The sequence below is a fragment of the Oryctolagus cuniculus genome, chromosome 1, assembly GCF_964237555.1.
Source record: "Oryctolagus cuniculus chromosome 1, mOryCun1.1, whole genome shotgun sequence".
Classification (NCBI taxonomy): Eukaryota; Metazoa; Chordata; class Mammalia; order Lagomorpha; family Leporidae; genus Oryctolagus; species Oryctolagus cuniculus.
The window spans coordinates 113,825,556-113,838,364 of record NC_091432.1 but is presented as its reverse complement, the minus strand read 5'-3'; positions in this window follow the sequence as shown (position 1 = coordinate 113,838,364).

Here is a 12,809-nt window from a genome sequence, read left to right as displayed (position 1 = left end):
GTGATTGATCGAGTAGAGCGCTGATAAAATGTTCTGTCCTCTGCTTTCTCTCTGAAGCATCCTACATTTCTTCCCTAACTCTGTATCCTCGGCTCAGTCGCAGGAGGCTGGATCACAGCCCGCATCACCTCATGGTGTTCGGCTTTATGGGAAGACTGCCGTACGCACTGGCGGTTTCCCCTTAGCCCTAATTTTGGAGTGGTGGTGCGGAGGGGAGCATCTTCTGTTAAAACAAGCCTGCACCTGAGATTTGAGGGTTTACATAATGGATGTCATTTCTACTACAAGACATCAAATCAGAAAAGACAAGAGTGCCGGGGCTGTGGGAGAGCCAACGCGAGGCACTGGGTCAGACAGGACTACAGCACTAAGAGTACTGAGCCAGACACTGGGCTAAGCTCTTGGCATGGATGGCCTCATTTAATCCTGAACAGTCTGTGATCTGTGAGTGCTTGAATAACCTGCCCATGTCCACGTCAGCATGGGTTCCGAATTCGAATCCAGATCATTCTATACACTAGCTTGTGTTCTTACACCCAACCTTGTTCACTGAAAGGAACAGGGTGCAGGCACCTGTGGTTAACCTGTCCTCTTAAGAAACTGTCTTCGGGGCTGGCGCTGTGGCGCAGCGGGTTAAAGCCCTGGCCTGAAGCGCCGGCATCCCATATGGGTGCCGGTTCAAATCCGGCTGCTCCTCTTCCAATCCAGCTCTCTGCTATGGCCTGGGAAAGCAGTAGAAAATGGCCTAAGTTCTTGGGCCCCTGCACCCATGTGGGAGACCCGAAAGAAGCTCCTGGCTCCTGGCTCCTGACTCCTGGCTTCAGATCAGCGCAGCTCCAGCCATTGTGGCCATCTGGGGAGTGAACCAGCAGATGGAAGGCCTCTCTCTCTCTGTCTCTCTCTGCTTCTCCTCTCCTCTGAGTAACTGTGACTTTCAAGTAAAATAGATAAATCTTAAAAAAAAAAAAAAGACACTGTCTTCTGAGTTAGGAGAACTGTTTCCTACTTTCAACCCCGCTCCTTCATGAGCTGCAGTCACAGGGCCCACACCCAGGGAGCCCTGCGACCTGTCACTCTCTTTGCTCCTAATATGGCCTGGTGTTCACTAGAATCCCTGGTTCTACTTCTGAGTCACGCAGAGAACAAGGGGAAAGCTAATTGCCTAGTCTGTTTCCATTCTCCAACTTTTCCATTGTGCCCATGCGGCTGTTAGAGAATGTTGCTAGGGCGTCATAGCAGAAGGTACCTTCGGGGCTGTTTTCCTGACTAGCCCATTTTGCTTGACACTGCCATTCACAGTGCTGCTCTGGCTCTAAGCTGATGTCCCCTCCTTGCCTTGTCCCCTCCCACAATGTCTGTTGCTATAGAGCAGGACTCTCGACCAAAGCTGGGGCAGTCAGGATCCCGTTCCAGGAATTAGGAAGTGGCAGTGAGCAGAGGTTAATGGTTGGACCTACAGGGTATGAACTTGAAAGCCATTGCTAACAACCAGATAAATGCATTCAGAGAGCTGTGCATTAGATAGAAAAAAAAAAAAAACAATCACTTGCAGAGAAAGGAGTGCACATGAAAGTGGAAGTCGCAGGGGCTGGCACTGTGGCAGGTTAAGCTGCTGCCTGCAGTGCCGGCATCCCATACGGGTACCGGTTCGAGTCCTTGCTGCTCCACTTCCGATCTAGCTCTCTGCTATGGTCTGGGAAAACAGTAGAGGATGGTCCAAGTCCTTGAGCCCCTGCACCCGCGTGGGAGACCTGGAATAAGCTCCTGGCTCTTGGCTTTATATCGGCACAGCTCGGGTCACTGAGGCCATTTGGGGAGTGAACCAGCAGATGGAAGACTTCTCTTTCTGCCTCTCCATCTCTCTGTCAGTAACTCTATCACTCAAGTAAATAAATAAAACTTTTGAAAAAAATAAAGAAAAAGAAATTGAAAGGCTGACGGAGGGCTTCCCTACCTCTGTTTCTGGGTCCCTTCCCCTGGTCCATGGCTCTGGACACACCCAGTTTTCAAAACAAAATAATAATGAATCCTTTATTTGTCGTTGTTTTAAACCAGCTTCAGACAGCTTCTAAATTTGAACAAAGAATTCTACCTTGTCTAAGCTTTCTGAGTTGGTCTACCACATAATCTGTTGCAACCGTGTTGTCAAGTCCATTTCCCCGTAGGTAAATTAATTTTGCTCAGTCCTGAAGGCATCATTTATCTTGTCTGTCTTCACAAGGTGAGGAAGGAGGTATGGATCAGCACCACTGGTAGATAAACAGCTTAAAGGCGAATGTATTTGTGATAGAGAGCATCTGTTATCTCGGACTATGATTGACAGCACATTATCTAACTGGGGTTTTGCTTTTTTTTTCCTTTTTCCTCTTCATGCAGCCTACAACCATGGGGATGCTAGGAATATGAATCTCGTACACAAAAGCAATTGCTTTTCATTACGTCTATGGGAAGACAGACAGGAGCCGGGAAGACTGAAAATCTTTGCCGATGCTGCGCATCAAATGGGAAAGGGAAGAAACAGGGGTGGACCAGGTGCTGTGGGGCAAGGGCCCAGCTGCGGGGTCCACAGAACTAAAGTTTGCTGCAAAGTTTTCAGCAGAGCCACGGTCTGCAACTTCCTTCTGTCACACGCCCTGCAGGGACAGCCAGGAGGGTGCGTGACACCTGCGTGAGTTCCCGGGAGCTGCTATACCAATGCACCAGCAAGGGAGGACTTAGCACAACAGCACTTTACTGTCTGACAGTCCTGGAAGCTCGAAGCCCAAAATCAAGGTGTTGGCAGGGCCACGACGGCTCTGACAGCTGTAGAAGAAACTCCTTCCTTGCTTCTGGTGGTCCCGTGTGCTCCTCAGTGTGCAACTGACTCCACTCTCCGCCTTGGTTCTCCCTTGGTGACCTCCCCTTGTGTTTGCACATCACCTTCCATGGGTGCCTGCTTCTATCCAATTTCCCTCTTATAAAGGACACCGGTTATATTGGACGAGGGGCCCCCCCTATCCAATGGGACTCTGATTGTCTGCAATGATCCTATTTCCAAATACTTCACATTCTGAGATACTGAGGGCTAGAGGTTCTGTGTGTTAGAGATTGGGGGGGGGGGGGCGGGGAATATCTCAAACCAAGGCAGTGTCCATGGCCGGTTGGCATTTGTGAGCTTGACTTGAAGCAATGTGCATGCCTTGCTATAATGGGTGTGTAGAGATAGCAGATGAGTTTCAGCATGGGCAGCTGGTCAGAAGATAGCCTTCACAAGGTACCAAGATTGAGGACTTAGCCGAAAGGAGGAAATAAGCAAGACTGTGACCCTGGGGAGCCTTGTTCAGAAAGGAAGAGGGGCAGTTTTGAGAAAAGCACCCACCCAGTTGCTTAGATTGCCTCCATGTCCACCAGTGACTAACATGCAGGGCGAGATGGGAAAAGCTCTATGTTTTGCCCCCAGAGTTTCATACACTGAAGCTTGGTCTCGAGGTGGCAGTTCTGAGGTGGTGGGACCTTTAAAGAGGTGGGGTCTCATGGGAGGTCATTAGGTCATAGGACTTGACCCTTCGAAGTGGAGTTCTTGCAGGAGTGAGTTGTTGTAAAGAGAGGCCACCCCATGCACTTGTCCCCTTCCGCACCATTCCGGTCCCCTTCCGCCTCCTGCATCATACTGTGATGCAGCCAGAGAGACCCCCAGTAGATACTGAACAGGTGGGGTTGCCTGATATTGGACTTTCAGAATCTGAACAATGAGCTAAATGAATCTCTTTTCCTTTATAAAGTATAACACTTCAGATATTTTGTTACCACAATGGAAAACAGACTAGCACCTATCAGAATCTATACCAAATAATACCAGAAGTGAGTTATTGTGGTCACTGTGATTCCACCAATACCCTCAGATGAATGGGTCCCAGGAAATCGTGCTTATATGAAAATCAGGCAGGTGGCAGCAGTAGGTTCGGGGTTGGGGATGGGGAGGAGGTAACCTCCGGGTCTATCTTGATGTAAGGTTTGGCCCTGGAAGAAGTAAGTGGGATCTTTTAGCAGGATTTCAACCAAGGGAGATGGGGCACAAGGCTTGTTTACAATGCTAGCATGGGATGGGGGTGGTACTGAGAAATGGGGGCAGAAATCTTGCTGAATGAATTAAACATGGAGTAAGCACTATGTCCTTCCCATTTTTACTCCCATCACGTATAGGGCATGTTTCAAAACAAGGTCTCAATGAACATGTGTGGTTGAAGGAACACTTGCATGCACAACTTGGTTAGGACTGGCTCAGGAGAAGGACAGGACTGAACCTAAGTGATAAAATTGTTATTTGTTTGAGAAACAGAGAGAGAGTCACTGATACATGATACAGTGCTGGCTCAGTCTCCAAATGCCTGCCAATGGCTGGGGCTGGACCAGGCTGAAGCCAGGAGCAAGGAGCCAGGGACATAATTAAGCACCCCCCATGTTAATGGCAAGAGTCCAATTTTTTGAGCTGTTCCAGCTGCCTCCTAGGGTACACATGAACAAGATGCTGAAGTCAGGAGCCAGAGTCAGGATTTGAACCCAGGTGCTCCAGTATGGGGTACCTGGTGTCCTAACACATAGGCTACATGCCTTCCCCTGAGCCTGTGTAAATCCTACTGTTCAGAGAGGCAGAGGGCAGAGACTGACATATTCAGTCTTTTGTTTTTTTGTTTTTTTTTTTTTTTTGACAGAGAGAGAGAGAAAGAAAGAAAGTCTTGCTTCTGCTGGTTCACTCCCCAAATGGCCACTACAGCCGGCACTGTGCCAATCCGAAGCCAGGAGCCAGGTGCTTCTTCCTGGTCTCCCATGTGGGCGCAGGAGCCCAAGCACTTGGGCCATCCTTCACTGCACTCCCAGGCCACAGCAGAGAGCTGAACTGGAAGAGGAGCAACCGGGACTAGAACCCGGCACCCATTTGGGATGCCAGCATCTCAGGTGGAGGATTAACCAAGTGAGCCAGGGCGCTGGGCCTGACATATTCAGTGTTAATGCCATTTACCCCTGCTATAATATGAGGAGGAAGAAAACATGAGGTAGCAAGAAGGGGAGGGGAGACTGGAAGGCATTATAGCTGCTGCTGAGCTGCCTGTTGTGAATTCAGTTTCATTATTGGGTTTGTAATGTATCAGTAGGTGCTCAATATTCAAATGTAAGAATGTATTGTCTTTCTATCTGAAAGATGCATTTGAATTACCCTTGTCATTGTTTCTCTCCATTCCTTAATTGGTTATATTGATTTCTTGTGCCTGAAAAATATATCAGAACCAATGCATAATCACCATGAAGAAGCCTTATTCCCATGAAAGAGCTAGAAATTTTCCTAGGCTAGTTAGCACCCCCATTGAGTGCCTGACCCCTGCTTTTATAGCCCACCAGTCTGCTCTAAAGGCAGAGGATCTGGGGTGAAATCTTGATTTCTGGTTATGTAATAGAAGACTCATAGCATTGGGGGTGCTATTAGAGAGTTTTTTTAATTCCAAGTAACTCCCACAGAGGAACTTGCATTGACTGCTGAAATCTGATCATCTAGGACATTCAAACAGGCCCAGTGATGGACTACTCACCTGTTGGCCTAGCAATCAGCTTTACCATTAGACGACAGCCTGAGCATCTGATTTAGTAGATCTGGGGTGAGACCCAAGAACCCAGATTGTACTATCAGTGTTGTGTCATCAAGTCATAACAATGATTTTGACCATGTTTTAGAACCACTGTGTCAGATAAGGGGTTTCTAAAATTATTTCAGTCAAGTAGCCCATAGATAGGAAACAAAATATGGCATAGCAGCAGGACCTTTGGGGAGGCCAGAGAGTGGAGGGACATTAATTTAGAGCTCTAAATTAAAGGAGTCCTCAAATATAGGCCATTGTCCAGTGATGACGGTTAAGTTTGATCATGAATATTAGATCTGATTAAGCCTATTGACTTCTAATAGCTGACTCTAAAGATGGGAAAAGAGACCCGTGTGTAAAGGGTCTTACAGTTTGAAAATGGTCCAGTCATCTTCACTGGGCTATTTGAAAACCTGTTTAGAAATCAAACAGAGAAAACCAAAAGAGGAGCTAGGATGGAGCTCTAAGACCCTACCCCAGTGAGTATACAGTGGCAAGAAGTCCCCAGTGCTCACAGTTTGCAAGCCACTGGTGGAGAATTATTGGTCTGGACATTTTTCTCTTCATTTGTAGAAGCAAAAGTGATTCCTATTCCATTAACCTCTGGAAGGATGCAGGCGTAATCCCTGATAAGAAGGAAAACCAGGCCCGGCGCCGTGGCGCACTTGGTTAATCCTCCGCCTGCAGTGCCGGCATCCCATATGGGCAGCGGTTCTAGTCGGGGCTGCTCTTCTTCCAATCTGGCTCTCTGCTATGGCCTGGGAAAGCAGTAGAAGATGGCCCAAGTGCTTGGGCCCCTGCACCCGCATGGGAGACCGGGAAGAGATCCTGGCTCCTGGCTTCAGATTGGCACAGCTCTGGCTGCTGCAGCCATCTGGGGAGTGAACCAATGGAAGGAAGACCTCTCTCCCCCTCTCTCTCTTTCTCTCTCTCTCTCAGTCTATAACTCTACCTCTCAAATAAAAATAAATTAAATATTAGAAAAGAGAGAGAATGAAAGCCATTCCTATCATTTCACCACAACCACACAGTACCCACTGGGGATCCAAAGTGTTGCTTTCTGCGGAAGATGTTTTTGTTCATTCCATTTCCTGAAGAGGCTCATAGTGCCCCTTCTCTCTCTGATGTCCCTACCTCTTCACTGCACGCACAGTATTTCCTGGATCCTCCTTGGAGGAATGCATGAAATTCCTTTCTTTCTGTCATGGACGTACATTGAAATGTTCTAGATTTCTTAGAATGGGTCAATCCCTGTACCACCTTTGAACATCTCGCATGGCATATTTCCAAATAGTTATGACACAAAAACATTGACCATTTTACTATGTCTTTACCCCCACCCCTACCCTCCTCAAAAAAGCTTTGTACCAGGGTTAAGTGAAGAGGATAAAAGAAACAAAACCCCAGGCTCCCCATGTATGGTCCAGGCGAGGTCTGGTGAGATACTCACAAGAGTAAATCATCCTCCTGCCCTGGGCTTTCATGATGTACTGCATTGATTCTAAGACACACATTTCTCCCACATGTTCTCTGAAACTGGATGGCTGCTTTCAATCCTTTCAATCACTGGTGGGTCTTGGCTTATTTGGCAGTATTTTTCGGAGTTGTATATAAAATACTAGTGCGTTGACAATAGATGGTGATTTAGATTCAGTGAAAACAGTCATTTAAACTCTTCTTCCTGAAAGTGGCTTATCTCACTCATCTCCAGTCAACACCGTTGGAACTAACCTCTTCGACTGGCTTTGAGTTTGATATGAAGAAATCACAGCTTTTGTCAAATGCATTGATGGAAGAAAAGATATAGCACATATAAGATCTATCAATCAGGGCAAGCGCTGTGGCATAGCAGGTAAAGCTGCCGCCTGCAGTGCCAGCATCCCATATGGACAATGGTTCAAGTCCCAGCTGCTCCACTTCCATTCCAGCTCTCTGCCATGGCCTGGGAAAGCAGTAGAAGATGGTCCAAGTTCTTGGGCCCATGTATCCATGTGGGAGACCTGGAAGAGGCTTCTGGCTCCTGGCTTTGAATCAGCACAGCTCCAGCCATTGCGGCCAGTTGGGGAGTGAACCAGCGGATGGAAAACCTCTCTCTCTCTCTGCCTCTCCTTCTTTCTCTGTGAAACTCTGACTTTCAAATAAATAACTAAATCTTTAAAAAAATATCTATCAATCTAGTAGTCCTGTTTTTCAAAGGCAGTTCATTAACTCAATCAGCAACTTGAATTGAATACCTACTATATACCAGCTCAAGTTCTAAATGTGGATATATATAATACACACACACACACACACACACACACATATATATATATATATATACACACACACACACACACATGAGTCTTCCCTAGCCTTGGAGGATATGTTGCATGATGCTCTGTGAATGCCTGAAACTATGGCTAATGGATACTGTCTATAAATATATATTTTTCCATATATACTTATGATAAAGTACAATTTATAAATCAGGCACCATGAGATTTAATAATGAAATGCAGAAATTATGACACTGTATTATAATAAAAGTTACTTATGATTTAGTGATTTAAATGGTGGGGACTGACGTGATAGAGCAGCGAGAAGGACTGTCTGCCTTGTGTTGGATTAGATGATGGGAGGAGCACTAAGCAGTACAAAAAATGTTGCCTGAACAAAAGAACTCAAGGTAAAGGCCAAGGGGAAGAACCCCATGAGTACATATGTGCAATGTGTGCTAGCATGTAGGAGGAGCCATGGTGGGGGCACCATCCAGGTTTCATAGATAACTTGAGGGACAGCGTCACATACAGGTGGCAGGAGGTGAGAAGAGTGTGCCGGGCACAGTGAGGGCTCCAACAGAGACAGTTTCATAGGAGATCAGAGAACAGAGATTTGTTCATATTGGTTCTTTCTGCAGATAGACTGTGTGATTGAGGCTAAGCCAGATGGTGGAGAGTGTTGGTTGAAATTGGATTTTTTAAAAGTTATTAATTTATTTGTTTTATTTGAAAGACAGAGAGAGGCAGAGAGATAAAGATGGATGGATGGATGGATGGATGGATGGGTGGATGGATGGATGGATAAATAGGTAGATCAATAGACTCTCCCATCTTCCCATCTGCTGATTCATTCCCCAAATGGCCACAACAGCCAGGGCTGGGTCAGGATGGAGCAGAAGCCCAGATTTTCAATCTAGACCTCCCATGTGGGTGCTAGGGACCCTGACATGTGATGCCAGGGTCACAAGCAGTCTTTTTTTTTTTTAAATAAAGATTGTATTTATTTGAGATACAGTTACAGAGAAGGGAGAGATAGAGAGGTCTTCTATCCTCTGGTTCACTCCCCAAATGGCTGCAATGGCCCAAACTGGGCTGATCCAAAGCCAGGCACCAGGAGCTTCTCCAGGTCTCTCTTGCAGGTGCAGGGGCCAGCGCCCATGTGGGATGCCAGCCCTGCAGGCGGAGGCTTAGCCTACTACACCACAGTGCAGGTCTCCCGAGCAGCCTCTTAAGTGTCATCAAATTCTTGCCCCAGCATTGGATTTGAAGGTGATAGAGGTGTGTTGGGTTGTGGGGAAAAAATGCAACCCCAAAGACAATCAGACACCTGTCTGCTGGGCCATGCTTTTGAGAGAGGGAGGAGGTGAGTGGCCTGAGTCCCTGGATTCCTGTATGGTGACACTCTTTGCGGACTGCCATGAGGCTGGCATTCTCTTGCCCTCAGCATGAGGGGTTGAGCCTGTCCCCTTAACAGGGACTCAACTGTTGTTAAGGGACTTAACTGTTGTTAATCAGAGGGATTTTAGCCCACTGGCCTCAGAGGAATCCTTATTTCTGGCCCCATTTTTTTTTTTTTAAAAGATTATGTATTTATTTGAAAGGCAGAGTTAGAGAGAGAAAGAAAGAGAGACAGAGAAAGAGAGAATGAGACCTTCCATGTGCTGGCCGTAATGGCCAGAGCTGGGCCAATCTGAAGCCAGGAGCCAAGAGCTTCTCCCAGGTCTCCCACATGGGTTCAAGGCCCAAGCACTTGGGCCATCTTTCACTGCTTTCCCCAGGCATGTTAACAGGAAGCCAGATCAGAAGTGGAGCAGCCAGGACTTGAACTGGTACCCGTTTGGAGCGCCAGCATAGCAGGCGGAAATTTTCCCCACTATACCACATTGCTGGTTCCTCTGGCCTCATTTCTACTCCCCTGCTAGGCTGGGCCCATTTTGGATTTTTTCGGTGTAACGGAGGCAGCCCCAAGGGACTAGGCAAGGTCTTTGGAGCAAGCGGTAGACAGTGTGCTGGAGACACAGTGTGGGCCCTGTTTGCCTGCTCGGTCTGTGGGATAATTTCCCAGCCGGTGGGAAAGGTTGGCCAGGGGATGTTGTCTGTGAAAACAGAAAGAAGCCTAAGTGCTGACTCTTTCTTGATTCTTCTCTCTCCCTTCCACCCTGGCACTGGGAGGTGGATTCCACGTCTTGCCAGGAGCGTCCCTTCTTGTAACTGACTGCTCTCTTTCTCCTCTTCTTAAAGGGAAGGGATGGGTTCTTGATGGTTTCTGAAAGGCCCTTAAGTTCTCGGCTGGCAGAGGCTGGCTTCCTTGAGACTCGTGTGGCTGGTACGTGTGTGTCAAGTCTTCACCCAGGGCATCCTGGGAAGCTCAGGTCAGCAAGGCAGCCCCTGCTGCCCCTCAGGGGTCCCTGGAATAGAACCAAGGGTGCAGGAGTCAGAACACACCTGTGTGAGGTGGGGTGTGTGGTGTGTGAGCAAGCTGGGCGACCTCCTCTTCCTCAGGAGGCCAGGCCATTAGGATGAGGTCACAGACGTGACGGCTCAGTCAGTGCTGGGTGCTGTACAGATGCCCAGATTCCTGGAGAGGATGCTCTTCTGGAAGATGTTCCCAATCCTTGGGGTGCATTTCAACAAGAGCCTGCCCCAAGGAAAGCCTCCTTACGTTCTGTTGCTGGTGGTAGGATCCGGGGCAGACCTTGCTTTGCCCAAACGTGAGTGTCTCTAACCCAGTCTGTCGTCAGAGCAGACAACCATCTGATGGCTAGAAATGGAATGTGGGTACCCAGCCCCCATGAAGAAGGCCTTCCCCACCCTTTGTAAGAAGGAAGTACACTCTGCAAGCCAAGGGGGCATCTGCTAGACCAGGTGAAAAATCCCAGCTCACTGACTTGCCTGTGAGACAGGGCAGCATCAGTTTCCATGGGTACCAGCACATGGTTAGAGAGGAGGACTTGGTTCTAGTATGCTACGGCACGCCTGGGGAGCCATAGTCTACAACAACGTGTCATTCTTTCCAGAATGACTGGAAGACTCTGAAGGGTCCCAACACATGGAAGTGCTAAGCGTTGGGGAAGATGGAAATGCTAACTACCCTGATTTCGTCACTATGCATGGTATACACATATCAAATTATCCACCTGTACCCCATAAATATGAACACATACCAAGTACCAGATAATAAAATAAATAAATTATAGGATAGAGCAGTAGTCATATCACAGTGATGTTGGAAGGATAAAATGTGAAGATTGGCACACACTCAGCACTCCAGAAGTGGTGGCTACAGTTGATAGAATTCAGGTGGTGGTGTTGCCATGCTTGCTTGGCACGGATTCACAAAAGTTGGGGAGAATGGTCCCCAGGTGAGCCCTGTGTTCTCCTAATGGCTGTGGCTCCCACAAGCAGTCCAGGCAGCTGTTACAAAATGGTATTTGCATGGGGCTCATTTAACACAGTATTAATTTTCAGATACAGCTGGGTCATCCCCACTGTTGACTGGCACACGGCCCCGCACACACAAGCCGGCTCTGTGACCTCCAGGTTGACCTCGGGAGGGTGGTTGTTAATTTTACACACATTGCGCACTAACACACACTTCACATGGACTCATTAGTTTTTCTGCTGATCTCCAGCTTTGAAATTATTGCCCTGACTGCAGAGCCCCCACAGACACGAGCTCTCATTATTTTCAGGGAGAACGCCCACACACACCCATAAATCTAGGGTAGCTGCCAGCAGTTGGGCTTTCTCAGCGGTTCAGTGGGTCCCTCTGATTGGAGAAGGGGTGCGTCAGACACCACCACATTGCTCTTCAGCTGGGACAAAGGCAAGCAGGTTGATTCCACTGTACACAGCAGGATGAATGTTGGGTGCATAGGTGACAGGAAGTCGGGTGCATGGTGGATCACAAGCCAGAGAACAGTCAGTAGGGGAACTCAGCTCACACGACTCACATGGGCCCCTGTCCCTTGTACTCCATCTAGTGAGTCCCCTGAAGAGAAGGCATTGGACAAAAGGGGGACTCGGTACATCTTATAAAATTCCAGGGGCTGTGGCTGGGGAGCCTGACCAAAGTTCCTCTGTTTTAGGCTGCTGTCTGGAGGGGGACTGTGACCAGCTCCTTCTCACGGGGCATGGGTGATGGGGGCCAGGACACAGCACACTTTGTCAGAACCTGGCTGTCCATCAGGAGTCAAGGGAAGTGAAGGGGATTCTCCAACTGCATGACTGCCGGCATCCAGGAAAAGCTCTCTTGGCTAAGCAGCCTGACTCACAATGCGGAGGGAGAACTGGGCGAACTTGGTGTGTGTCTCTCCCCACACCCTGGAATAGCTGACCTCCGCTGTAGGGCTTTTCAGTGGGCAGCCAGACCCCAAGCTGCTGATGCCAAGGCACTTGGCGGCTGCAGGTCCCCATGCTGGGCGTCATTTAGCATGCATTCTCATGGAACTGTCCGCTCCGTGAGACCAGGGCTCCCCCATCACCATGAGGCCCCACACAGAGCCAAGCCCTGGATGAGCACTCAGTGAATGTTTGTGACTGCTGTACGTCAACATGCCCTCAACGAAGAGCTTGGAGCTGAATCCCGCTTTGGCGGCTGTGTGTGTTTAAAGATGGAAGAACCATTTCCTAGGCACAATTCAACCAAGAGAGCAAGTTACAAAGTGCAACGTGCTTTAAGGTCCCAGTTTTGCAACAGGGAGGGAGCAAGAAAAACAAAGAGAGAAGGAGAGACAGCAAGCAATCGGGAGACAGAGATGTAGGGAGCCTGAAAGAAAGACTAAACCCTGAAATCTTAAGAATGGCTATTAGGTGGTGGTGGTGGTAGGTATTTTTCTTGTGTCTGTAGTCTCCAAGAATACACATCTATTGGAAGCATTTTTCAATTTAAATGATGAATAGAGCTCAAGTCATTTGGAACCGGTGCCTTAGTACA